The 25,655-nt window shown below is 52.9% G+C and overlaps 14 non-coding genes across 14 annotated transcripts; all 14 read left to right on the top strand.

The window, feature by feature from the left end:
* The first annotated feature begins 1,280 nt into the window (after positions 1 to 1,280).
* LOC143640046 (small nucleolar RNA SNORD116) lies at positions 1,281 to 1,372 on the top strand. Its single transcript, XR_013154858.1, has one exon. It is a non-coding gene; the product is annotated as a small nucleolar RNA SNORD116 (small nucleolar RNA).
* Positions 1,373 to 2,959: 1,587 nt separating this feature from the next.
* LOC143640050 (small nucleolar RNA SNORD116) lies at positions 2,960 to 3,051 on the top strand. The gene has a single exon (XR_013154862.1). It is a non-coding gene; the product is annotated as a small nucleolar RNA SNORD116 (small nucleolar RNA).
* Positions 3,052 to 4,773: 1,722 nt separating this feature from the next.
* Positions 4,774 to 4,865, top strand: LOC143640045 (small nucleolar RNA SNORD116). Its single transcript, XR_013154857.1, has one exon. It is a non-coding gene; the product is annotated as a small nucleolar RNA SNORD116 (small nucleolar RNA).
* Positions 4,866 to 6,452: 1,587 nt separating this feature from the next.
* Positions 6,453 to 6,544, top strand: LOC143640049 (small nucleolar RNA SNORD116). The gene has a single exon (XR_013154861.1). It is a non-coding gene; the product is annotated as a small nucleolar RNA SNORD116 (small nucleolar RNA).
* Positions 6,545 to 8,266: 1,722 nt separating this feature from the next.
* LOC143640044 (small nucleolar RNA SNORD116) lies at positions 8,267 to 8,358 on the top strand. Its single transcript, XR_013154856.1, has one exon. It is a non-coding gene; the product is annotated as a small nucleolar RNA SNORD116 (small nucleolar RNA).
* A 1,587-nt stretch (positions 8,359 to 9,945) lies between these two features.
* On the top strand, positions 9,946 to 10,037 carry LOC143640048 (small nucleolar RNA SNORD116). Its single transcript, XR_013154860.1, has one exon. It is a non-coding gene; the product is annotated as a small nucleolar RNA SNORD116 (small nucleolar RNA).
* A 1,722-nt stretch (positions 10,038 to 11,759) lies between these two features.
* LOC143640043 (small nucleolar RNA SNORD116) lies at positions 11,760 to 11,851 on the top strand. Its single transcript, XR_013154855.1, has one exon. It is a non-coding gene; the product is annotated as a small nucleolar RNA SNORD116 (small nucleolar RNA).
* A 1,587-nt stretch (positions 11,852 to 13,438) lies between these two features.
* Positions 13,439 to 13,530, top strand: LOC143640055 (small nucleolar RNA SNORD116). Its single transcript, XR_013154867.1, has one exon. It is a non-coding gene; the product is annotated as a small nucleolar RNA SNORD116 (small nucleolar RNA).
* A 1,706-nt stretch (positions 13,531 to 15,236) lies between these two features.
* Positions 15,237 to 15,328, top strand: LOC143640054 (small nucleolar RNA SNORD116). The gene has a single exon (XR_013154866.1). It is a non-coding gene; the product is annotated as a small nucleolar RNA SNORD116 (small nucleolar RNA).
* Positions 15,329 to 17,034: 1,706 nt separating this feature from the next.
* On the top strand, positions 17,035 to 17,126 carry LOC143640053 (small nucleolar RNA SNORD116). The gene has a single exon (XR_013154865.1). It is a non-coding gene; the product is annotated as a small nucleolar RNA SNORD116 (small nucleolar RNA).
* Positions 17,127 to 18,850: 1,724 nt separating this feature from the next.
* Positions 18,851 to 18,942, top strand: LOC143640052 (small nucleolar RNA SNORD116). The gene has a single exon (XR_013154864.1). It is a non-coding gene; the product is annotated as a small nucleolar RNA SNORD116 (small nucleolar RNA).
* Positions 18,943 to 20,648: 1,706 nt separating this feature from the next.
* Positions 20,649 to 20,740, top strand: LOC143640047 (small nucleolar RNA SNORD116). Its single transcript, XR_013154859.1, has one exon. It is a non-coding gene; the product is annotated as a small nucleolar RNA SNORD116 (small nucleolar RNA).
* Positions 20,741 to 22,463: 1,723 nt separating this feature from the next.
* On the top strand, positions 22,464 to 22,555 carry LOC143640042 (small nucleolar RNA SNORD116). Its single transcript, XR_013154854.1, has one exon. It is a non-coding gene; the product is annotated as a small nucleolar RNA SNORD116 (small nucleolar RNA).
* Positions 22,556 to 24,262: 1,707 nt separating this feature from the next.
* Positions 24,263 to 24,354, top strand: LOC143640051 (small nucleolar RNA SNORD116). The gene has a single exon (XR_013154863.1). It is a non-coding gene; the product is annotated as a small nucleolar RNA SNORD116 (small nucleolar RNA).
* The last annotated feature ends 1,301 nt before the right edge of the window (positions 24,355 to 25,655 follow it).

Genomic DNA, 25,655 nt, shown 5'->3' with positions numbered 1-25,655 from the left:
GACCCTTCTATAGTGCACTGGGGCCTGGTGGTTCTGGGAATATGGTGGGTTTTCTCGTTTTCCGGAAATGCTACAGTGTTGCCAGTGGTATTGTCCCACAATGTTGGCAAGAGCGTTTGTCCACCAAGGGAAGGAATTGTGGGTCTCCAGTGGGACCAGCGCCTGGATGAGTAGATGGCCATTTGAGGGAATGCAATTGGAGAAACTGGATCTTACCACAAGCCGGTCCTTTGCTTCAACTTCCGGGAATGGTTCCTCCTGATAGATGGTTGACTCTCGAGTTGGGGCATCAGAAGTGTTTCAGGAATAAGCCTTAGTATCATTGTGTGCTTTTGGTCCGCCCGTGAGGCTTCAGCACGGTGGTTGATGTGCCTTCTGATAGAGCATATACTTTGTTTGGATCCCGAATGAGCCACTGTTGTGGCAGACCTCAGGAATGAATTTTTTTGGAGGAGGCACATGTGAACCCGAGACATCAGCTTCTAGTTTTTGAGCATAGGGCAGTCGTGAATGGTTTGGGCAGAGGAAAGGCGTAACTGGGTCCAAAGTAGTTCCTAAGGATTGTTGCCTATGCCTGAAGGAAGTAGAGAGTGATGGAATTCACCTCTTTGCCACGTGCCTTTCATAGGCGCTGGACAGGCGTTGAGGGTCTCCTCTCCTGCACAATTGTGGGGTACAGGCATCGGATCATATGGTTGGGACTGGGGCTCCTGTTGGAATCTCTGTCATGTGGGGCTCCGAGATTCACGTGGCGATGTCCCAGAAGGCAGGAGGTCTCCAGAGGACGTACTTCCTCAAGTTGTTCCTTCCATGCTTGGACATCCCATGGAGGGAAGGTGTCAGGGTCACATTTGTTTGTAGGGTTGGATGGAGATTTTCAGATTTGTTTCCTGTGGCTGGAAGAGTTTCCTGGGCAGCTTAGGGGCCCCATTGGAACTGAGATGAGGCAGGCATGGCATAGGAAACTGAAAAGGCTGCAGTCCCTAAGGAGTGTGTAGTGAGGAACAGCAGGCTGCGGAGCAGGCCAGTCATGGTTATGTTTCATGGGCATCCCTCTCTTTTGTCTCCTTGCATACGCATTGCAGGTCGGGTTTCCTCGGACGGACTGAGGGTTGCCGCCGGCTCTTCTGGCTGTGGGAAGATACCCAGGCAGGATGGGGAACACCCGCATGCCCGTGCCATCTATTACCTGAGTGTGGCCCTTCATAGCTGACGATGGTAAGAGTCTCCTTGCTCCAAGTCACCGAGGTTGCTCCTTGCCAGGTGAGGGTCACAAGCGTGGATCGATGATGACTCCCACAAAAACATTCCTTGGAAGCTGAACAAAATGAGTGAAAACTCTATACCGTCGTTCTCATCGAAACTGAGGTCCAGCACGTAGCACTGGGGGCTGCAGTGAGTTGGGTGGTGGAGCGGAGAACCCTGTGCCCCTTTTTCGACGGGGGCTCTATGGGAATGGACCCTGGAAGGGAAGGCTTTTTCCAGCCGAGTTCAGGTGGCGTTAGGCTCCGAGCCTGTAGTCCTCTGAGTGTCAGTCCTCGTTTGGTTTCAGCATGCATGGGTGATGCAGAGCTCAGGACTTGAGGAAGACCTTGGCCTGCCCAGGATTATATCCTAGTGGGTGTTCGGCTGTAGGGTTCAGTCGTACTAGCAGGTTCTGGTCCATGGCACAGGAGAAGAAGTTTGGTCCTCTTGTGGACTGGAGATGCTTATTCCCAGGCCTGTGGAACCATGCCGGTCTGCTGGGTCTTCCAGTGAAAATTGAGGACCACTTTAGGTGGAATGCGGAGGCAGACCCAGCGCAAAGCATGGGAGACCCTTCTATAGTGCACAGGGGCCTGGTGTTTCCGGGAGTGTGGTGGGTTTTCTGGTTTTCCGGAAATGCTACAGTGTTGCCAGTGGTATTGTCCCACAATGTTGGCAAGAGCGTTTGTCCACCAAGGGAAGGAAGGGTGGGTCTAAAGAGGGACCAGCGCCTGGATGAGTAGATGGCCATTTGAGGGAATGCTTTTGGTCCACCCGTGAGGCTTCAGGCACGGTGGTTGATGTGCCTTCTGATAGAGCATATACTTTGTTTGGATCCCGAATGAGCCACTGTTGTGGCAGACCTCAGGAATGAATTTTTTTGGAGGAGGCACATGTGAACCCGAGACATCAGCTTCTAGTTTTTGAGCATAGGACAGTCGTGAATGGTTTGGGCAGAGGAAAGGCGTAACTGGGTCCAAAGTAGTTCCTAAGGATTGTTGCCTATGCCTGAAGGAAGTAGAGAGTGATGGAATTCACCTCTTTGCCAAGTGCCTTTCTAGGCGCTGGACAGGCGTTGAGGGTCTCCTCTCCTGCACAATTGTGGGGTTCAGGATTCGGAGTGTATGGTTGGTACTGGGGCTCCTGTTGGAATCTCTGTCATGTGGGGCTCCGAGATGCACGTGGCGATATCCCAGAAAGGCAGGAGGTCTCCAGAGGACGTACTTTCTCAAGTTGGTCCTTCCATGCTTGGACATCCCATGGAGGGAAGGTGTCAGGTTCACATTCGTTTGTAGGGTTGGATGGAGATTCTCAGATGGGTTTCCTGTGGCTTGAAGAGTTTCCTGGGCAGGGTAGGAGCCCCATTGGAACTGAGATGAGGCAGGCATGGCATAGGAAACTGAAAAGGCTGCAGTCGCTAAGGAGTGTGTAGTGAGGAACAGCAGGCTGCGGAGCAGGCCAGTCATGGTTATGTTTCATGGGCATCCCTCTCTTTTGTCTCTTTGCATACGCATGGCAGGTCGGGATTCCTCGGACGGATTGAGGGTTGCCTCCGGCTCTTCTGGCTGTGGGAAGATACCCAGGGAGGACGGTGAACACCCGCATGCCCGTGCCCTCTGTTACCTGAGTGTGGCCCTTCATAGCTGACGATGGTAAGAGTCTACTTACCCAGAGTCACCGAGGTTGCTCCTTGCCAGGTGAGGGTCACAAGCGTGGATCGATGATGACTCCCACAAAAACATTTTTTGGAAGCTGAACAAAATGAGTGAAAACTCTATACTGTCATTCTCCTCGAAACTGAGGTCCAACACGTAGCCCAGGGGCCTGCAGTGAGTTTGGTGGTGGAAGGGAGTATCCTGTGCCGCTTTTTCGACGGGGGCTCTGTGGGAATTGACCCTGGAAGGGAAGGCTCTTTCCAGCCGAGTTCAGGTGGCGTTAGGCTCCGAGCCTGTAGTCCTCTAGTGTCAGTCCTCGTTTGGTTTCAGCATGCATGGGTGATGCAGAGCTCAAGACGTTGAAGAAGACCTTGGCCTGCCCGGGATTATATCCTAGTGGGTGTTCGGCTGTACGGTTCAGCCGTACTAGGACGTTCTGGGCCATGGCACAGGAGGAGAAGTTTCGTCCTCTTGTGGACTGGAGATGCTTATTCCCAGGCCAGTGGAACCATGCCGGTCTGCTGGGTCTTCCAGTGAAAATGGAGGACCACTTTAGGTGGAAGGCGGAGGCAGACCCAGCGCAATGCATGGGAGACCCTTCTATAGTGCACTGGGGCCTGGTGGTTCTGGGAATATGGTGGGTTTTCTCGTTTTCCGGAAATGCTACAGTGTTGCCAGTGGTATTGTCCCACAATGTTGGCAAGAGCGTTTGTCCACCAAGGGAAGGAATTGTGGGTCTCCAGTGGGACCAGCGCCTGGATGAGTAGATGGCCATTTGAGGGAATGCAATTGGAGAAACTGGATCTTACCACAAGCCGGTCCTTTGCTTCAACTTCCGGGAATGGTTCCTCCTGATAGATGGTTGACTCTCGAGTTGGGGCATCAGAAGTGTTTCAGGAATAAGCCTTAGTATCATTGTGTGCTTTTGGTCCGCCCGTGAGGCTTCAGCACGGTGGTTGATGTGCCTTCTGATAGAGCATATACTTTGTTTGGATCCCGAATGAGCCACTGTTGTGGCAGACCTCAGGAATGAATTTTTTTGGAGGAGGCACATGTGAACCCGAGACATCAGCTTCTAGTTTTTGAGCATAGGGCAGTCGTGAATGGTTTGGGCAGAGGAAAGGCGTAACTGGGTCCAAAGTAGTTCCTAAGGATTGTTGCCTATGCCTGAAGGAAGTAGAGAGTGATGGAATTCACCTCTTTGCCACGTGCCTTTCATAGGCGCTGGACAGGCGTTGAGGGTCTCCTCTCCTGCACAATTGTGGGGTACAGGCATCGGATCATATGGTTGGGACTGGGGCTCCTGTTGGAATCTCTGTCATGTGGGGCTCCGAGATTCACGTGGCGATGTCCCAGAAGGCAGGAGGTCTCCAGAGGACGTACTTCCTCAAGTTGTTCCTTCCATGCTTGGACATCCCATGGAGGGAAGGTGTCAGGGTCACATTTGTTTGTAGGGTTGGATGGAGATTTTCAGATTTGTTTCCTGTGGCTGGAAGAGTTTCCTGGGCAGCTTAGGGGCCCCATTGGAACTGAGATGAGGCAGGCATGGCATAGGAAACTGAAAAGGCTGCAGTCCCTAAGGAGTGTGTAGTGAGGAACAGCAGGCTGCGGAGCAGGCCAGTCATGGTTATGTTTCATGGGCATCCCTCTCTTTTGTCTCCTTGCATACGCATTGCAGGTCGGGTTTCCTCGGACGGACTGAGGGTTGCCGCCGGCTCTTCTGGCTGTGGGAAGATACCCAGGCAGGATGGGGAACACCCGCATGCCCGTGCCATCTATTACCTGAGTGTGGCCCTTCATAGCTGACGATGGTAAGAGTCTCCTTGCTCCAAGTCACCGAGGTTGCTCCTTGCCAGGTGAGGGTCACAAGCGTGGATCGATGATGACTCCCACAAAAACATTCCTTGGAAGCTGAACAAAATGAGTGAAAACTCTATACCGTCGTTCTCATCGAAACTGAGGTCCAGCACGTAGCACTGGGGGCTGCAGTGAGTTGGGTGGTGGAGCGGAGAACCCTGTGCCCCTTTTTCGACGGGGGCTCTATGGGAATGGACCCTGGAAGGGAAGGCTTTTTCCAGCCGAGTTCAGGTGGCGTTAGGCTCCGAGCCTGTAGTCCTCTGAGTGTCAGTCCTCGTTTGGTTTCAGCATGCATGGGTGATGCAGAGCTCAGGACTTGAGGAAGACCTTGGCCTGCCCAGGATTATATCCTAGTGGGTGTTCGGCTGTAGGGTTCAGTCGTACTAGCAGGTTCTGGTCCATGGCACAGGAGAAGAAGTTTGGTCCTCTTGTGGACTGGAGATGCTTATTCCCAGGCCTGTGGAACCATGCCGGTCTGCTGGGTCTTCCAGTGAAAATTGAGGACCACTTTAGGTGGAATGCGGAGGCAGACCCAGCGCAAAGCATGGGAGACCCTTCTATAGTGCACAGGGGCCTGGTGTTTCCGGGAGTGTGGTGGGTTTTCTGGTTTTCCGGAAATGCTACAGTGTTGCCAGTGGTATTGTCCCACAATGTTGGCAAGAGCGTTTGTCCACCAAGGGAAGGAAGGGTGGGTCTAAAGAGGGACCAGCGCCTGGATGAGTAGATGGCCATTTGAGGGAATGCTTTTGGTCCACCCGTGAGGCTTCAGGCACGGTGGTTGATGTGCCTTCTGATAGAGCATATACTTTGTTTGGATCCCGAATGAGCCACTGTTGTGGCAGACCTCAGGAATGAATTTTTTTGGAGGAGGCACATGTGAACCCGAGACATCAGCTTCTAGTTTTTGAGCATAGGACAGTCGTGAATGGTTTGGGCAGAGGAAAGGCGTAACTGGGTCCAAAGTAGTTCCTAAGGATTGTTGCCTATGCCTGAAGGAAGTAGAGAGTGATGGAATTCACCTCTTTGCCAAGTGCCTTTCTAGGCGCTGGACAGGCGTTGAGGGTCTCCTCTCCTGCACAATTGTGGGGTTCAGGATTCGGAGTGTATGGTTGGTACTGGGGCTCCTGTTGGAATCTCTGTCATGTGGGGCTCCGAGATGCACGTGGCGATATCCCAGAAAGGCAGGAGGTCTCCAGAGGACGTACTTTCTCAAGTTGGTCCTTCCATGCTTGGACATCCCATGGAGGGAAGGTGTCAGGTTCACATTCGTTTGTAGGGTTGGATGGAGATTCTCAGATGGGTTTCCTGTGGCTTGAAGAGTTTCCTGGGCAGGGTAGGAGCCCCATTGGAACTGAGATGAGGCAGGCATGGCATAGGAAACTGAAAAGGCTGCAGTCGCTAAGGAGTGTGTAGTGAGGAACAGCAGGCTGCGGAGCAGGCCAGTCATGGTTATGTTTCATGGGCATCCCTCTCTTTTGTCTCTTTGCATACGCATGGCAGGTCGGGATTCCTCGGACGGATTGAGGGTTGCCTCCGGCTCTTCTGGCTGTGGGAAGATACCCAGGGAGGACGGTGAACACCCGCATGCCCGTGCCCTCTGTTACCTGAGTGTGGCCCTTCATAGCTGACGATGGTAAGAGTCTACTTACCCAGAGTCACCGAGGTTGCTCCTTGCCAGGTGAGGGTCACAAGCGTGGATCGATGATGACTCCCACAAAAACATTTTTTGGAAGCTGAACAAAATGAGTGAAAACTCTATACTGTCATTCTCCTCGAAACTGAGGTCCAACACGTAGCCCAGGGGCCTGCAGTGAGTTTGGTGGTGGAAGGGAGTATCCTGTGCCGCTTTTTCGACGGGGGCTCTGTGGGAATTGACCCTGGAAGGGAAGGCTCTTTCCAGCCGAGTTCAGGTGGCGTTAGGCTCCGAGCCTGTAGTCCTCTAGTGTCAGTCCTCGTTTGGTTTCAGCATGCATGGGTGATGCAGAGCTCAAGACGTTGAAGAAGACCTTGGCCTGCCCGGGATTATATCCTAGTGGGTGTTCGGCTGTACGGTTCAGCCGTACTAGGACGTTCTGGGCCATGGCACAGGAGGAGAAGTTTCGTCCTCTTGTGGACTGGAGATGCTTATTCCCAGGCCAGTGGAACCATGCCGGTCTGCTGGGTCTTCCAGTGAAAATGGAGGACCACTTTAGGTGGAAGGCGGAGGCAGACCCAGCGCAATGCATGGGAGACCCTTCTATAGTGCACTGGGGCCTGGTGGTTCTGGGAATATGGTGGGTTTTCTCGTTTTCCGGAAATGCTACAGTGTTGCCAGTGGTATTGTCCCACAATGTTGGCAAGAGCGTTTGTCCACCAAGGGAAGGAATTGTGGGTCTCCAGTGGGACCAGCGCCTGGATGAGTAGATGGCCATTTGAGGGAATGCAATTGGAGAAACTGGATCTTACCACAAGCCGGTCCTTTGCTTCAACTTCCGGGAATGGTTCCTCCTGATAGATGGTTGACTCTCGAGTTGGGGCATCAGAAGTGTTTCAGGAATAAGCCTTAGTATCATTGTGTGCTTTTGGTCCGCCCGTGAGGCTTCAGCACGGTGGTTGATGTGCCTTCTGATAGAGCATATACTTTGTTTGGATCCCGAATGAGCCACTGTTGTGGCAGACCTCAGGAATGAATTTTTTTGGAGGAGGCACATGTGAACCCGAGACATCAGCTTCTAGTTTTTGAGCATAGGGCAGTCGTGAATGGTTTGGGCAGAGGAAAGGCGTAACTGGGTCCAAAGTAGTTCCTAAGGATTGTTGCCTATGCCTGAAGGAAGTAGAGAGTGATGGAATTCACCTCTTTGCCACGTGCCTTTCATAGGCGCTGGACAGGCGTTGAGGGTCTCCTCTCCTGCACAATTGTGGGGTACAGGCATCGGATCATATGGTTGGGACTGGGGCTCCTGTTGGAATCTCTGTCATGTGGGGCTCCGAGATTCACGTGGCGATGTCCCAGAAGGCAGGAGGTCTCCAGAGGACGTACTTCCTCAAGTTGTTCCTTCCATGCTTGGACATCCCATGGAGGGAAGGTGTCAGGGTCACATTTGTTTGTAGGGTTGGATGGAGATTTTCAGATTTGTTTCCTGTGGCTGGAAGAGTTTCCTGGGCAGCTTAGGGGCCCCATTGGAACTGAGATGAGGCAGGCATGGCATAGGAAACTGAAAAGGCTGCAGTCCCTAAGGAGTGTGTAGTGAGGAACAGCAGGCTGCGGAGCAGGCCAGTCATGGTTATGTTTCATGGGCATCCCTCTCTTTTGTCTCCTTGCATACGCATTGCAGGTCGGGTTTCCTCGGACGGACTGAGGGTTGCCGCCGGCTCTTCTGGCTGTGGGAAGATACCCAGGCAGGATGGGGAACACCCGCATGCCCGTGCCATCTATTACCTGAGTGTGGCCCTTCATAGCTGACGATGGTAAGAGTCTCCTTGCTCCAAGTCACCGAGGTTGCTCCTTGCCAGGTGAGGGTCACAAGCGTGGATCGATGATGACTCCCACAAAAACATTCCTTGGAAGCTGAACAAAATGAGTGAAAACTCTATACCGTCGTTCTCATCGAAACTGAGGTCCAGCACGTAGCACTGGGGGCTGCAGTGAGTTGGGTGGTGGAGCGGAGAACCCTGTGCCCCTTTTTCGACGGGGGCTCTATGGGAATGGACCCTGGAAGGGAAGGCTTTTTCCAGCCGAGTTCAGGTGGCGTTAGGCTCCGAGCCTGTAGTCCTCTGAGTGTCAGTCCTCGTTTGGTTTCAGCATGCATGGGTGATGCAGAGCTCAGGACTTGAGGAAGACCTTGGCCTGCCCAGGATTATATCCTAGTGGGTGTTCGGCTGTAGGGTTCAGTCGTACTAGCAGGTTCTGGTCCATGGCACAGGAGAAGAAGTTTGGTCCTCTTGTGGACTGGAGATGCTTATTCCCAGGCCTGTGGAACCATGCCGGTCTGCTGGGTCTTCCAGTGAAAATTGAGGACCACTTTAGGTGGAATGCGGAGGCAGACCCAGCGCAAAGCATGGGAGACCCTTCTATAGTGCACAGGGGCCTGGTGTTTCCGGGAGTGTGGTGGGTTTTCTGGTTTTCCGGAAATGCTACAGTGTTGCCAGTGGTATTGTCCCACAATGTTGGCAAGAGCGTTTGTCCACCAAGGGAAGGAAGGGTGGGTCTAAAGAGGGACCAGCGCCTGGATGAGTAGATGGCCATTTGAGGGAATGCTTTTGGTCCACCCGTGAGGCTTCAGGCACGGTGGTTGATGTGCCTTCTGATAGAGCATATACTTTGTTTGGATCCCGAATGAGCCACTGTTGTGGCAGACCTCAGGAATGAATTTTTTTGGAGGAGGCACATGTGAACCCGAGACATCAGCTTCTAGTTTTTGAGCATAGGACAGTCGTGAATGGTTTGGGCAGAGGAAAGGCGTAACTGGGTCCAAAGTAGTTCCTAAGGATTGTTGCCTATGCCTGAAGGAAGTAGAGAGTGATGGAATTCACCTCTTTGCCAAGTGCCTTTCTAGGCGCTGGACAGGCGTTGAGGGTCTCCTCTCCTGCACAATTGTGGGGTTCAGGATTCGGAGTGTATGGTTGGTACTGGGGCTCCTGTTGGAATCTCTGTCATGTGGGGCTCCGAGATGCACGTGGCGATATCCCAGAAAGGCAGGAGGTCTCCAGAGGACGTACTTTCTCAAGTTGGTCCTTCCATGCTTGGACATCCCATGGAGGGAAGGTGTCAGGTTCACATTCGTTTGTAGGGTTGGATGGAGATTCTCAGATGGGTTTCCTGTGGCTTGAAGAGTTTCCTGGGCAGGGTAGGAGCCCCATTGGAACTGAGATGAGGCAGGCATGGCATAGGAAACTGAAAAGGCTGCAGTCGCTAAGGAGTGTGTAGTGAGGAACAGCAGGCTGCGGAGCAGGCCAGTCATGGTTATGTTTCATGGGCATCCCTCTCTTTTGTCTCTTTGCATACGCATGGCAGGTCGGGATTCCTCGGACGGATTGAGGGTTGCCTCCGGCTCTTCTGGCTGTGGGAAGATACCCAGGGAGGACGGTGAACACCCGCATGCCCGTGCCCTCTGTTACCTGAGTGTGGCCCTTCATAGCTGACGATGGTAAGAGTCTACTTACCCAGAGTCACCGAGGTTGCTCCTTGCCAGGTGAGGGTCACAAGCGTGGATCGATGATGACTCCCACAAAAACATTTTTTGGAAGCTGAACAAAATGAGTGAAAACTCTATACTGTCATTCTCCTCGAAACTGAGGTCCAACACGTAGCCCAGGGGCCTGCAGTGAGTTTGGTGGTGGAAGGGAGTATCCTGTGCCGCTTTTTCGACGGGGGCTCTGTGGGAATTGACCCTGGAAGGGAAGGCTCTTTCCAGCCGAGTTCAGGTGGCGTTAGGCTCCGAGCCTGTAGTCCTCTAGTGTCAGTCCTCGTTTGGTTTCAGCATGCATGGGTGATGCAGAGCTCAAGACGTTGAAGAAGACCTTGGCCTGCCCGGGATTATATCCTAGTGGGTGTTCGGCTGTACGGTTCAGCCGTACTAGGACGTTCTGGGCCATGGCACAGGAGGAGAAGTTTCGTCCTCTTGTGGACTGGAGATGCTTATTCCCAGGCCAGTGGAACCATGCCGGTCTGCTGGGTCTTCCAGTGAAAATGGAGGACCACTTTAGGTGGAAGGCGGAGGCAGACCCAGCGCAATGCATGGGAGACCCTTCTATAGTGCACTGGGGCCTGGTGGTTCTGGGAATATGGTGGGTTTTCTCGTTTTCCGGAAATGCTACAGTGTTGCCAGTGGTATTGTCCCACAATGTTGGCAAGAGCGTTTGTCCACCAAGGGAAGGAATTGTGGGTCTCCAGTGGGACCAGCGCCTGGATGAGTAGATGGCCATTTGAGGGAATGCAATTGGAGAAACTGGATCTTACCACAAGCCGGTCCTTTGCTTCAACTTCCGGGAATGGTTCCTCCTGATAGATGGTTGACTATCGAGTTGGGGCATCAGAAGTGTTTCAGGAATAAGCCTTAGTATCATTGTGTGCTTTTGGTCCGCCCGTGAGGCTTCAGCACGGTGGTTGATGTGCCTTCTGATAGAGCATATACTTTGTTTGGATCCCGAATGAGCCACTGTTGTGGCAGACCTCAGGAATGAATTTTTTTGGAGGAGGCACATGTGAACCCGAGACATCAGCTTCTAGTTTTTGAGCATAGGGCAGTCGTGAATGGTTTGGGCAGAGGAAAGGCGTAACTGGGTCCAAAGTAGTTCCTAAGGATTGTTGCCTATGCCTGAAGGAAGTAGAGAGTGATGGAATTCACCTCTTTGCCACGTGCCTTTCATAGGCGCTGGACAGGCGTTGAGGGTCTCCTCTCCTGCACAATTGTGGGGTACAGGCATCGGATCATATGGTTGGGACTGGGGCTCCTGTTGGAATCTCTGTCATGTGGGGCTCCGAGATTCACGTGGCGATGTCCCAGAAGGCAGGAGGTCTCCAGAGGACGTACTTCCTCAAGTTGTTCCTTCCATGCTTGGACATCCCATGGAGGGAAGGTGTCAGGGTCACATTTGTTTGTAGGGTTGGATGGAGATTTTCAGATTTGTTTCCTGTGGCTGGAAGAGTTTCCTGGGCAGCTTAGGGGCCCCATTGGAACTGAGATGAGGCAGGCATGGCATAGGAAACTGAAAAGGCTGCAGTCCCTAAGGAGTGTGTAGTGAGGAACAGCAGGCTGCGGAGCAGGCCAGTCATGGTTATGTTTCATGGGCATCCCTCTCTTTTGTCTCCTTGCATACGCATTGCAGGTCGGGTTTCCTCGGACGGACTGAGGGTTGCCGCCGGCTCTTCTGGCTGTGGGAAGATACCCAGGCAGGATGGGGAACACCCGCATGCCCGTGCCATCTATTACCTGAGTGTGGCCCTTCATAGCTGACGATGGTAAGAGTCTCCTTGCTCCAAGTCACCGAGGTTGCTCCTTGCCAGGTGAGGGTCACAAGCGTGGATCGATGATGACTCCCACAAAAACATTCCTTGGAAGCTGAACAAAATGAGTGAAAACTCTATACCGTCGTTCTCATCGAAACTGAGGTCCAGCACGTAGCACTGGGGGCTGCAGTGAGTTGGGTGGTGGAGCGGAGAACCCTGTGCCCCTTTTTCGACGGGGGCTCTATGGGAATGGACCCTGGAAGGGAAGGCTTTTTCCAGCCGAGTTCAGGTGGCGTTAGGCTCCGAGCCTGTAGTCCTCTGAGTGTCAGTCCTCGTTTGGTTTCAGCATGCATGGGTGATGCAGAGCTCAGGACTTGAGGAAGACCTTGGCCTGCCCAGGATTATATCCTAGTGGGTGTTCGGCTGTAGGGTTCAGTCGTACTAGCAGGTTCTGGTCCATGGCACAGGAGAAGAAGTTTGGTCCTCTTGTGGACTGGAGATGCTTATTCCCAGGCCTGTGGAACCATGCCGGTCTGCTGGGTCTTCCAGTGAAAATTGAGGACCACTTTAGGTGGAATGCGGAGGCAGACCCAGCGCAAAGCATGGGAGACCCTTCTATAGTGCACAGGGGCCTGGTGTTTCCGGGAGTGTGGTGGGTTTTCTGGTTTTCCGGAAATGCTACAGTGTTGCCAGTGGTATTGTCCCACAATGTTGGCAAGAGCGTTTGTCCACCAAGGGAAGGAAGGGTGGGTCTAAAGAGGGACCAGCGCCTGGATGAGTAGATGGCCATTTGAGGGAATGCTTTTGTTCCACCCGTGAGGCTTCAGGCACGGTGGTTGATGTGCCTTCTGATAGAGCATATACTTTGTTTGGATCCCGAATGAGCCACTGTTGTGGCAGACCTCAGGAATGAATTTTTTTGGAGGAGGCACATGTGAACCCGAGACATCAGCTTCTAGTTTTTGAGCATAGGACAGTCGTGAATGGTTTGGGCAGAGGAAAGGCGTAACTGGGTCCAAAGTAGTTCCTAAGGATTGTTGCCTATGCCTGAAGGAAGTAGAGAGTGATGGAATTCACCTCTTTGCCAAGTGCCTTTCTAGGCGCTGGACAGGCGTTGAGGGTCTCCTCTCCTGCACAATTGTGGGGTTCAGGATTCGGAGCGTATGTTTGGTACTGGGGCTCCTGTTGGAATCTCTGTCATGTGGGGCTCCGAGATGCACGTGGCGATATCCCAGAAAGGCAGGAGGTCTCCAGAGGACGTACTTTCTCAAGTTGGTCCTTCCATGCTTGGACATCCCATGGAGGGAAGGTGTCAGGGTCACATTCGTTTGTAGGGTTGGAAGGAGATTCTCATATGGGTTTCCTGTGGCTGGAAGAGTTTCCTGGGCAGCTCAGGAGCCCCATTGGAACTGAGATGAGGCAGGCATGGCATAGGAAACTGAAAAGGCTGCAGTCCCTAAGGAGTGTGTAGTGAGGAACAGCAGGCTGCGGAACAGGCCAGTCATGGTTATGTTTCATGGGCATCCCTCTCTTTTGTCTCCTTGCATACGCATGGCAGGTCGGGTTTCCTTGGACGGAATGAGGGTTGCCGCCGGCTCTTCTGGCTGTGGGAAGATACCCAGGGAGGACGGGGAACACCCGCATGCCCGTGCCCTCTGTTACCTGAGTGTGGCCCTTCATAGCTGACGATGGTAAGAGTCTCCTTGCTCCAAGTCACCGAGGTTGCTCATTGCCAGGTGAGGTTCACAAGCGTGGATCGATGATGACTCCCACAAAAACATTCCTTGGAAGCTGAACAAAATGAGTGAAAACTCTATACCGTCGTTCTCATCGAAACTGAGGTCCACCACGTAGCCCAGGGGGCTGCAGTGAGTTGGGTGGTGGAGGGGAGAACCCTGTGCCCCTTTTTCGACGAGGGCTCTGTGGGAATGGACCCTTTAAGGGAAGGCTCCTTCCAGCCGAGTTCAGGTGGCGTTAGGCTGAGTGTCAGTCCTCGTTTGGTTTCAGCATACATGGGTGATGCAGAGCTCAGGACGTTGACGAAGACCTTGGCCTGCCCGGGATTATATCCTAGTGGGTGTTCGGCTGTAGGGTTCAGCCGTACTAGGAGGTTCTGGGCCATGGCACAGGAGAAGAAGTTTCGTCCTCTTGTGGACTGGAGATGCTTATTCCCAGGACAGTGGAACCATGCCGGTCTGCTGGGTCTTCCAGTGAAAATTGAGGTCCACTTTAGGAGGAAGGCGGAGGCAGACCCAGCGCAAAGCATGGAAGACCCTTCTTTAAAGCACAGGGACCTGGTGTTTCCGGGAGTGTGGTGGGTTTTCTAGTTTTTTGGAAATTCTTCAGTGTTGCCAGTGGTATTGTCCCACAATGTTGGCAAGAGCGTTTGTCCACCAAGGGAAGGAATTGTGGGTCTCCAGTGGGACCAGCGCCTGGATGAGTAGATGGCCATTTGAGGGAATGCAAATGGAGAAAGTGGGTCTTACCACAAGCCGGTAATTGACTGCCACTTTCGGGAATGGATCCCCCTGATAGATGGTTGGCTCTCGAGTTGGGGCATCAGAAGTGCTTCAGGAAAAAGCCTTAGTATCGTTGTGTGCTTTTGGTTTGCCCCTGAGGCTTCAGGCACGGTGGTTGATGTGCCTTCTGATAGAGCATATACGCAGTTTGGATCCCGAATGAGCCACTGTTGTGGCAGACCTCAGGAATGAATTTTTTTGGAGGAGGCACATGTGAACCCGAGACATCAGCTTCTAGTTTTTGAGCATAGGACAGTCGTGAATGGTTTGGGCAGAGGAAAGGCGTAACTGGGTCCAAAGTAGTTCCTAAGGATTGTTGCCTATGCCTGAAGGAAGTAGAGAGTGATGGAATTCACCTCTTTGCCAAGTGCCTTTCTAGGCGCTGGACAGGCGTTGAGGGTCTCCTCTCCTGCACAATTGTGGGGTACAGGCATCGGATCGTATGGTTGGGACTGGGGCTCCTGTTGGAATCTATGTCATGTGGGGCTCCGAGATGCACGTGGCGATATCCCAGAAAGGCAGGAGGTCTCCAGAGGACGTACTTTCTCAAGTTGGTCCTTCCATGCTTGGACATCCCATGGAGGGAAGGTGTCAGGGTCACATTCGTTTGTAGGGTTGGAAGGAGATTCTCAGATGGGTTTCCTGTGGCTTGAAGAGTTTCCTGGGCAGCTCAGGAGCCCCATTGGAACTGAGATGAGGCAGGCATGGCATAGGAAACTGAAAAGGCTGCAGTCCCTAAGGAGTGTGTAGAGAGGAACAGCAGGCTGCGGAACAGGCCAGTCATGGTTATGTTTCATGGGCATCCCTCTCTTTTGTCTCCTTGCATACGCATGGCAGGTCGGGTTTCCTTGGACGGATTGAGGGTTGCCGCCGGCTCTTCTGGCTGTGGGAAGATACCCAGGGAGGACGGTGAACACCCGCATGCCCGTGCCCTCTGTTTCCTGAGTGTGGCCCTTCATAGCTGACGATGGTAAGAGTCTCCTTGCCCAGAGTCACCGAGGTTGCTCCTTGCCAGGTGAGGGTCACAAGCGTGGATCGATGATGACTCCCACAAAAACATTCCTTGGAAGCTGAACAAAATGAGTGAAAACTCTATACCGTCGTTCTCATCGAAACTGAGGTCCACCACGTAGCCCAGGGGGCTGCAGTGAGTTGGGTGGTGGAGGGGAGAACCCTGTGCCCCTTTTTCGACGAGGGCTCTGTGGGAATGGACCCTTTAAGGAAGGCTCCTTCCAGCCGAGTTCAGGTGGCGTTAGGCTGAGTGTCAGTCCTCGTTTGGTTTCAGCATACATGGGTGATGCAGAGCTCAGGACGTTGACGAAGACCTTGGCCTGCCCGGGATTATATCCTAGTGGGTGTTCGGCTGTAGGGTTCAGCCGTACTAGGAGGTTCTGGGCCATGGCACAGGAGAAGAAGTTTCGTCCTCTTGTGGACTGGAGATGCTTATTCCCAGGCCAGTGGAACCATGCCGGTCTGCTGGGTCTTCCAGTGAAAATTGAGGTCCACTTTAGGAGGAAGGCGGAGGCAGACCCAGCGCAAAGCATGGAAGACCCTTCTTTAAAGCACAGGGACCTGGTGTTTCCGGGAGTGTGGTGGGTTTTCTAGTTTTTTGGAAATTCTTCAGTGTTGCCAGTGGTATTGTCCCACAATGTTGGCAAGAGCGTTTGTCCACCAAGGGAAGGAATTGTGGGTCTCCAGTGGGACCAGCGCCTGGATGAGTAGATGGCCATTTGAGGGAATGCAAATGGAGAAAGTGGGTCTTACCACAAGCCGGTCCTTTGGCTGCCACTTTCGGGAATGGATCCCCCTGATAGATGGTTGGCTCTCGAGTTGGGGCATCAGAAGTGCTTCAGGAAAAAGCCTTAGTATCGTTGTGTGCTTTTGGTCCACCCGTGAGGCTTCAGGCACGGTGGTTGATGTGCCTTCTGATAGAGCATATACGCAGTTTGGATCCCGAATGAGCCACTGTTCTGGCAGACCTCAGGAATGAATTTTTTTGGAGGAGGCACATGTGAACCCGAGACATCAGCTTCTAGTTTTTGAGCATAGGACAGTCGTGAATGGTTTGGGCAGAGGAAAGGCGTAACTGGGTCCAAAGTAGTTCCTAAGGATTGTTGCCTATGCCTGAAGGAAGTAGAGAGTGATGGAATTCACCTCTTTGCCAAGTGCCTTTCTAGGCGCTGGACAGGCGTTGAGGGTCTCCTCTCCTGCACAATTGTGGGGTACAGGCATCGGATCGTATGGTTGGGACTGGGGCTCCTGTTGGAATCTATGTCATGTGGGGCTCCGAGATGCACGTGGCGATATCCCAGAAAGGCAGGAGGTCTCCAGAGGACGTACTTTCTCAAGTTGGTCCTTCCATGCTTGGACATCCCATGGAGGGAAGGTGTCAGGGTCACATTCGTTTGTAGGGTTGGAAGGAGATTCTCAGATGGGTTTCCTGTGGCTGGAAGAGTTTCCTGGGCAGCTCAGGAGCCCCATTGGAACTGAGATGAGGCAGGCATGGCATAGGAAACTGAAAAGGCTGCAGTCCCTAAGGAGTGTGTAGTGAGGAACAGCAGGCTGCGGAACAGGCCAGTCATGGTTATGTTTCATGGGCATCCCTCTCTTTTGTCTCCTTGCATACGCATGGCAGGTCGGGTTTCCTTGGACGGATTGAGGGTTGCCGCCGGCTCTTCTGGCTGTGGGAAGATACCCAGGGAGGACGGTGAACACCCGCATGCCCGTGCCCTCTGTTTCCTGAGTGTGGCCCTTCATAGCTGACGATGGTAAGAGTCTCCTTGCCCAGAGTCACCGAGGTTGCTCCTTGCCAGGTGAGGGTCACAAGCGTGGATCGATGATGACTCCCACAAAAACATTCCTTGGAAGCTGAACAAAATGAGTGAAAACTCTATACCGTCGTTCTCATCGAAACTGAGGTCCACCACGTAGCCCAGGGGGCTGCAGTGAGTTGGGTGGTGGAGGGGAGAACCCTGTGCCCCTTTTTCGACGGGGGCTCTGTGGGAATGGACCCTGGAAGGGAAGGCTCCTTCCAGCCGAGTTCAGGTGGCTTTAGGCTCCGAGCCTGTTGTCCTCTGTGTGTCAGTCCTCGTTTGGTTTCAGCATGCATGGGTGATGCAGAGCTCAGGACGTTGAGGAAGACCTAGGCCTGCCCGGGATTATATCTTTGTGGGTGTTCGGCTGTAGGGTTCATCTGTACTAGGAGGTTCTGGGCCATGGCACAGGAGAAGAAGTTTTGTCCTCTTGTGGACTGGAGATGCTTATTCCCAGGCCAGTGGAACCATGCCGGTCTGCTGGGTCTTCCAGTGAAAATTGAGGAGCACTTTAGGTGGAAGGCGGAAGGAGACCCAGCGCAAAGCATGGGAGAGCCTTCTATAGTGCACAGGGGCCTGGTGTTTCCGGGAATGTGGAGGGTTTTCTCGTTTTCCGGAAATGCTACAGTGTTGCCAATGGTATTGTCCCACAATGTTGGCAAGAGCGTTTGTCCACCAAGGGAAGGAAGGGTGGGTCTAAAGAGGGACCACCGACTGGATGAGTAGATGGCCATTTGAGGGAATGCAAATGGAGAAAGTGGGTCTTACCACAAGCCGGTAATTGACTGCCACTTTCGGGAATGGATCCCCCTGATAGATGGTTGGCTCTCGAGTTGGGGCATCAGAAGTGCTTCAGGAAAAAGCCTTAGTATCGTTGTGTGCTTTTGGTTTGCCCCTGAGGCTTCAGGCACGGTGGTTGATGTGCCTTCTGATAGAGCATATACGCAGTTTGGATCCCGAATGAGCCACTGTTGTGGCAGACCTCAGGAATGAATTTTTTTGGAGGAGGCACATGTGAACCCGAGACATCAGCTTCTAGTTTTTGAGCATAGGACAGTCGTGAATGGTTTGGGCAGAGGAAAGGCGTAACTGGGTCCAAAGTAGTTCCTAAGGATTGTTGCCTATGCCTGAAGGAAGTAGAGAGTGATGGAATTCACCTCTTTGCCAAGTGCCTTTCTAGGCGCTGGACAGGCGTTGAGGGTCTCCTCTCCTGCACAATTGTGGGGTACAGGCATCGGATCGTATGGTTGGGACTGGGGCTCCTGTTGGAATCTATGTCATGTGGGGCTCCGAGATGCACGTGGCGATATCCCAGAAAGGCAGGAGGTCTCCAGAGGACGTACTTTCTCAAGTTGGTCCTTCCATGCTTGGACATCCCATGGAGGGAAGGTGTCAGGGTCACATTCGTTTGTAGGGTTGGAAGGAGATTCTCAGATGGGTTTCCTGTGGCTTGAAGAGTTTCCTGGGCAGCTCAGGAGCCCCATTGGAACTGAGATGAGGCAGGCATGGCATAGGAAACTGAAAAGGCTGCAGTCCCTAAGGAGTGTGTAGAGAGGAACAGCAGGCTGCGGAACAGGCCAGTCATGGTTATGTTTCATGGGCATCCCTCTCTTTTGTCTCCTTGCATACGCATGGCAGGTCGGGTTTCCTTGGACGGATTGAGGGTTGCCGCCGGCTCTTCTGGCTGTGGGAAGATACCCAGGGAGGACGGTGAACACCCGCATGCCCGTGCCCTCTGTTTCCTGAGTGTGGCCCTTCATAGCTGACGATGGTAAGAGTCTCCTTGCCCAGAGTCACCGAGGTTGCTCCTTGCCAGGTGAGGGTCACAAGCGTGGATCGATGATGACTCCCACAAAAACATTCCTTGGAAGCTGAACAAAATGAGTGAAAACTCTATACCGTCGTTCTCATCGAAACTGAGGTCCACCACGTAGCCCAGGGGGCTGCAGTGAGTTGGGTGGTGGAGGGGAGAACCCTGTGCCCCTTTTTCGACGAGGGCTCTGTGGGAATGGACCCTTTAAGGAAGGCTCCTTCCAGCCGAGTTCAGGTGGCGTTAGGCTGAGTGTCAGTCCTCGTTTGGTTTCAGCATACATGGGTGATGCAGAGCTCAGGACGTTGACGAAGACCTTGGCCTGCCCGGGATTATATCCTAGTGGGTGTTCGGCTGTAGGGTTCAGCCGTACTAGGAGGTTCTGGGCCATGGCACAGGAGAAGAAGTTTCGTCCTCTTGTGGACTGGAGATGCTTATTCCCAGGCCAGTGGAACCATGCCGGTCTGCTGGGTCTTCCAGTGAAAATTGAGGTCCACTTTAGGAGGAAGGCGGAGGCAGACCCAGCGCAAAGCATGGAAGACCCTTCTTTAAAGCACAGGGACCTGGTGTTTCCGGGAGTGTGGTGGGTTTTCTAGTTTTTTGGAAATTCTTCAGTGTTGCCAGTGGTATTGTCCCACAATGTTGGCAAGAGCGTTTGTCCACCAAGGGAAGGAATTGTGGGTCTCCAGTGGGACCAGCGCCTGGATGAGTAGATGGCCATTTGAGGGAATGCAAATGGAGAAAGTGGGTCTTACCACAAGCCGGTCCTTTGGCTGCCACTTTCGGGAATGGATCCCCCTGATAGATGGTTGGCTCTCGAGTTGGGGCATCAGAAGTGCTTCAGGAAAAAGCCTTAGTATCGTTGTGTGCTTTTGGTCCACCCGTGAGGCTTCAGGCACGGTGGTTGATGTGCCTTCTGATAGAGCATATACGCAGTTTGGATCCCGAATGAGCCACTGTTGTGGCAGACCTCAGGAATGAATTTTTTTGGAGGAGGCACATGTGAACCCGAGACATCAGCTTCTAGTTTTTGAGCATAGGACAGTCGTGAATGGTTTGGGCAGAGGAAAGGCGTAACTGGGTCCAAAGTAGTTCCTAAGGATTGTTGCCTATGCCTGAAGGAAGTAGAGAGTGATGGAATTCACCTCTTTGCCAAGTGCCTTTCTAGGCGCTGGACAGGCGTTGAAGGTCTCCTCTCCTGCACAATTGTGGGGTTCAGGCTTCGGAGCGTATGGTTGGGACTGGGGCTCCTGTTGGAATCTATGTCATGTGGGGCTCCGAGATGCACGTGGCGATATCCCAGAAAGGCAGGAGGTCTCCAGAGGACGTACTTTCTCAAGTTGGTCCTTCCATGCTTGGACATCCCATGGAGGGAAGGTGTCAGGGTCACATTCGTTTGTAGGGTTGGATGGAGATTCTCAGATGGGTTTCCTGTGGCTTGAAGAGTTTCCTGGGCAGCTTAGGAGCCCCATTGGAACTGAGATGAGGCAGGCATGGCATAGGAAACTGAAAAGGCTGCAGTCCCTAAGGAGTGTGTAGTGAGGAACAGCAGGCTGCGGAACAGGCCAGTCATGGTTATGTTTCATGGGCATCCCTCTCTTTTGTCTCCTTGCAAACACATGGCAGGTCGGGTTTCCTTGGACGGATTGAGGGTTGCCTCCGGCTCTTCTGGCTGTGGGAAGATACCCAGGGAGGACGATGAACACCCGCATGCCCGTGCCCTCTGTTACCTGAGTGTGGCCCTTCATGGCTGACGATGGTAAGAGTCTCCTTGCCCAGAGTCACCGAGGTTGCTCCTTGCCAGGTGAGGGTCACAAGCGTGGATCGATGATGACTCCCACAAAAACATTCCTTGGAAGCTGAACAAAATGAGTGAAAACTCTATACCGAGGTTCTCATCGAAACTGAGGTCCACCACGTAGCCCAGGGTGCTGCAGTGAATTTGGTGGTGGAGGGGAGAACCCTGTGCCCCTTTTTCGACGGGGGCTCTGTGGGAATGGACCCTGGAAGGGAAGGCTCCTTCCAGCCGAGTTCAGGTGGCTTTAGGCTCCGAGCCTGTTGTCCTCTGCGTGTCAGTCCTCGTTTGGTTTCAGCATGCATGGGTGATGCAGAGCTCAGGACGTTGAGGAAGACCTAGGCCTGCTTGGGATTATATCTTAGTGGGTGTTCGGCTGTAGGGTTCATCTGTACTAGGAGGTTCTGGGCCATGGCACAGGAGAAGAAGTTTTGTCCTCTTGTGGACTGAAGATGCTTATTCCCAGGCCAATGGAACCATGCCGGTCTGCTGGGTCTTCCAGTGAAAATTGAGGAGCACTTTAGGTGGAAGGCGGAAGGAGACCCAGCGCAAAGCATGGGAGAGCCTTGTATAGTGCACAGGGGCCTGGTGTTTCCGGGAATGTGGAGGGTTTTCTCGTTTTCCGGAAATGCTACAGTGTTGCCAATGGTATTGTCCCACAATGTTGGCAAGAGCGTTTGTCCACCAAGGGAAGGAAGGGTGGGTCTAAAGAGGGACCACCGACTGGATGAGTAGATGGCCATTTGAGGGAATGCAAATGGAGAAACTGGGTCTTACCACAAGCCGGTTTTGGCTGCAACTTCTGGGAATGGATCCTCCTGATAGATGGTTGACTCTCGAGTTGGGGCATCAGAAGTGTTTCAGGAAAAAGCCTTAGTATCGTTGTGTGCTTTTGGTTTGCCCCTGAGGCTTCAGGCTCGGTGGTTGATGTGCCATATGATAGAGCATATACGCAGTTTGAATCCCGAATGAGCCACTATTGTGGCAGACCTCAGGAATGAATTTTTTTGGAGGAGGCACATGTGAACCCGAGACATCAGCTTCTAGTTTTTGAGCATAGGACAGTCGTGAATGGTTTGGGCAGAGGAAAGGCGTAACTGGGTCCAAAGTAGTTCCTAAGGATTGTTGCCTATGCCTGAAGGAAGTAGAGAGTGATGGAATTCACCTCTTTGCCAAGTGCCTTTCTAGGCGCTGGACAGGCGTTGAGGGTCTCCTCTCCTGCACAATTGTAGGGTACAGGCATCGGATCGTATGGTTGGGACTGGGGCTCCTGTTGGAATCTATGTCATGTGGGGCTCCGAGATGCACGTGGCGATATCCCAGAAAGGCAGGAGGTCTCCAGAGGACGTACTTTCTCAAGTTGGTCCTTCCATGCTTGGACATCCCATGGAGGGAAGGTGTCAGGGTCACATTCGTTTGTAGGGTTGCAAGGAGATTCTCAGATGGGTTTCCTGTGGCTGGAAGAGTTTCCTGGGCAGCTCAGGAGCCCCATTGGAACTGAGATGAGGCAGGCATGGCATAGGAAACTGAAAAGGCTGCAGTCCCTAAGGAGTGTGTAGTGAGGAACAGCAGGCTGCGGAACAGGCCAGTCATGGTTATGTTTCATGGGCATCCCTCTCTTTTGTCTCCTTGCAAACGCATGGCAGGTCGGGTTTCCTTGGACGGATTGAGGGTTGCCGCCGGCTCTTCTGGCTGTGGGAAGATACCCAGGGAGGACGGGGAACACCCGCAGGCCCGTGCCCTCTGTTACCTGAGTGTGGCCCTTCATGGCTGACGATGGTAAGAGTCTCCTTGCTCCAAGTCACCGAGGTTGCTCATTGCCAGGTGAGGTTCACAAGCTTGGATCGATGATGACTCCCACAAAAACATTCCTTGGAAGCTGAACAAAATGAGTGAAAACTCTATACCGTCGTTCTCATCGAAACTGAGGTCCACCACGTAGCCCAGGGGGCTGCAGTGAGTTGGGAGGTGGAGGGGAGAACCCTGTGCCCCTTTTTCGACGAGGGCTCTGTGGGAATGGACCCTTTAAGGGAAGGCTCCTTCCAGCCGAGTTCAGGTGTCGTTAGGCTGAGTGTCAGTCCTCGTTTGGTTTCAGCATACCTGGGTGATGCAGAGCTCAGGACGTTGACGAAGACCTTGGCCTGCCCGGGATTATATCCTAGTGGGTGTTCGGCTGTAGGGTTCAGCCGTACTAGGAGGTTCTGGGCCATGGCACAGGAGAAGAAGTTTCGTCCTCTTGTGGACTGGAGATGCTTATTCCCAGGCCAGTGGAACCATGCCGGTCTGCTGGGTCTTCCAGTGAAAATTGAGGTCCACTCTAGGAGGAAGGCGGAGGCAGACCCAGCGCAAAGCATGGAAGACCCTTCTTTAAAGCACAGGGACCTGGTGTTTCCGGGAGTGTGGTGGGTTTTCTAGTTTTTTGGAAATTCTTCAGTGTTGCCAGTGGTATTGTCCCACAATGTTGGCAAGAGCGTTTGTCCACCAAGGGAAGGAATTGTGGGTCTCCAGTGGGACCAGCGCCTGGATGAGTAGATGGCCATTTGAGGGAATGCAAATGGAGAGAGTGGGTCTTACCACAAGCCGGTCCTTTGACTGCCACTTTCGGGAATGGATCCCCCTGATAGATGGTTGGCTCTCGAGTTGGGGCATCAGAAGTGCTTCAGGAAAAAGCCTTAGTATCGTTGTGTGCTTTTGGTCCACCCGTGAGGCTTCAGGCACGGTGGTTGATGTGCCTTCTGATAGAGCATATACGCAGTTTGGATCCCGAATGAGCCACTGTTGTGGCAGACCTCAGGAATGAATTTTTTTGGAGGAGGCACATGTGAACCCGAGACATCAGCTTCTAGTTTTTGAGCATAGGACAGTCGTGAATGGTTTGGGCAGAGGAAAGGCGTAACTGGGTCCAAAGTAGTTCCTAAGGATTGTTGCCTATGCCTGAAGGAAGTAGAGAGTGATGGAATTCACCTCTTTGCCAAGTGCCTTTCTAGGCGCTGGACAGGCGTTGAAGGTCTCCTCTCCTGCACAATTGTGGGGTTCAGGCTTCGGAGCGTATGGTTGGGACTGGGGCTCCTGTTGGAATCTATGTCATGTGGGGCTCCGAGATGCACGTGGCGATATCCCAGAAAGGCAGGAGGTCTCCAGAGGACGTACTTTCTCAAGTTGGTCCTTCCATGCTTGGACATCCCATGGAGGGAAGGTGTCAGGGTCACATTCGTTTGTAGGGTTGGATGGAGATTCTCAGATGGGTTTCCTGTGGCTTGAAGAGTTTCCTGGGCAGCTTAGGAGCCCCATTGGAACTGAGATGAGGCAGGCATGGCATAGGAAACTGAAAAGGCTGCAGTCCCTAAGGAGTGTGTAGTGAGGAACAGCAGGCTGCGGAACAGGCCAGTCATGGTTATGTTTCATGGGCATCCCTCTCTTTTGTCTCCTTGCAAACACATGGCAGGTCGGGTTTCCTTGGACGGATTGAGGGTTGCCTCCGGCTCTTCTGGCTGTGGGAAGATACCCAGGGAGGACGATGAACACCCGCATGCCCGTGCCCTCTGTTACCTGAGTGTGGCCCTTCATGGCTGACGATGGTAAGAGTCTCCTTGCCCAGAGTCACCGAGGTTGCTCCTTGCCAGGTGAGGGTCACAAGCGTGGATCGATGATGACTCCCACAAAAACATTCCTTGGAAGCTGAACAAAATGAGTGAAAACTGTATACCGAGGTTCTCATCGAAACTGAGGTCCACCACGTAGCCCAGGGTGCTGCAGTGAATTTGGTGGTGGAGGGGAGAACCCTGTGCCCCTTTTTCGACGGGGGCTCTGTGGGAATGGACCCTGGAAGGGAAGGCTCCTTCCAGCCGAGTTCAGGTGGCTTTAGGCTCCGAGCCTGTTGTCCTCTGCGTGTCAGTCCTCGTTTGGTTTCAGCATGCATGGGTGATGCAGAGCTCAGGACGTTGAGGAAGACCTAGGCCTGCTTGGGATTATATCTTAGTGGGTGTTCGGCTGTAGGGTTCATCTGTACTAGGAGGTTCTGGGCCATGGCACAGGAGAAGAAGTTTTGTCCTCTTGTGGACTGAAGATGCTTATTCCCAGGCCAATGGAACCATGCCGGTCTGCTGGGTCTTCCAGTGAAAATTGAGGAGCACTTTAGGTGGAAGGCGGAAGGAGACCCAGCGCAAAGCATGGGAGAGCCTTGTATAGTGCACAGGGGCCTGGTGTTTCCGGGAATGTGGAGGGTTTTCTCGTTTTCCGGAAATGCTACAGTGTTGCCAATGGTATTGTCCCACAATGTTGGCAAGAGCGTTTGTCCACCAAGGGAAGGAAGGGTGGGTCTAAAGAGGGACCACCGACTGGATGAGTAGATGGCCATTTGAGGGAATGCAAATGGAGAAACTGGGTCTTACCACAAGCCGGTTTTGGCTGCAACTTCTGGGAATGGATCCTCCTGATAGATGGTTGACTCTCGAGTTGGGGCATCAGAAGTGTTTCAGGAAAAAGCCTTAGTATCGTTGTGTGCTTTTGGTTTGCCCCTGAGGCTTCAGGCTCGGTGGTTGATGTGCCATATGATAGAGCATATACGCAGTTTGAATCCCGAATGAGCCACTATTGTGGCAGACCTCAGGAATGAATTTTTTTGGAGGAGGCACATGTGAACCCGAGACATCAGCTTCTAGTTTTTGAGCATAGGACAGTCGTGAATGGTTTTGGGCAGAGGAAAGGCGTAACTGGGTCCAAAGTAGTTCCTAAGGATTGTTGCCTATGCCTGAAGGAAGTAGAGAGTGATGGAATTCACCTCTTTGCCAAGTGCCTTTCTAGGCGCTGGACAGGCGTTGAGGGTCTCCTCTCCTGCACAATTGTAGGGTACAGGCATCGGATCGTATGGTTGGGACTGGGGCTCCTGTTGGAATCTATGTCATGTGGGGCTCCGAGATGCACGTGGCGATATCCCAGAAAGGCAGGAGGTCTCCAGAGGACGTACTTTCTCAAGTTGGTCCTTCCATGCTTGGACATCCCATGGAGGGAAGGTGTCAGGGTCACATTCGTTT

Source organism: Callospermophilus lateralis, unplaced genomic scaffold (genome assembly GCF_048772815.1).
Source record: "Callospermophilus lateralis isolate mCalLat2 unplaced genomic scaffold, mCalLat2.hap1 Scaffold_11122, whole genome shotgun sequence".
NCBI classification, from domain to species: domain Eukaryota; kingdom Metazoa; phylum Chordata; class Mammalia; order Rodentia; family Sciuridae; genus Callospermophilus; species Callospermophilus lateralis.
The sequence above is the reverse complement of the archived record's forward strand: the minus strand, read 5'-3'. Positions and strand labels throughout refer to the sequence as shown.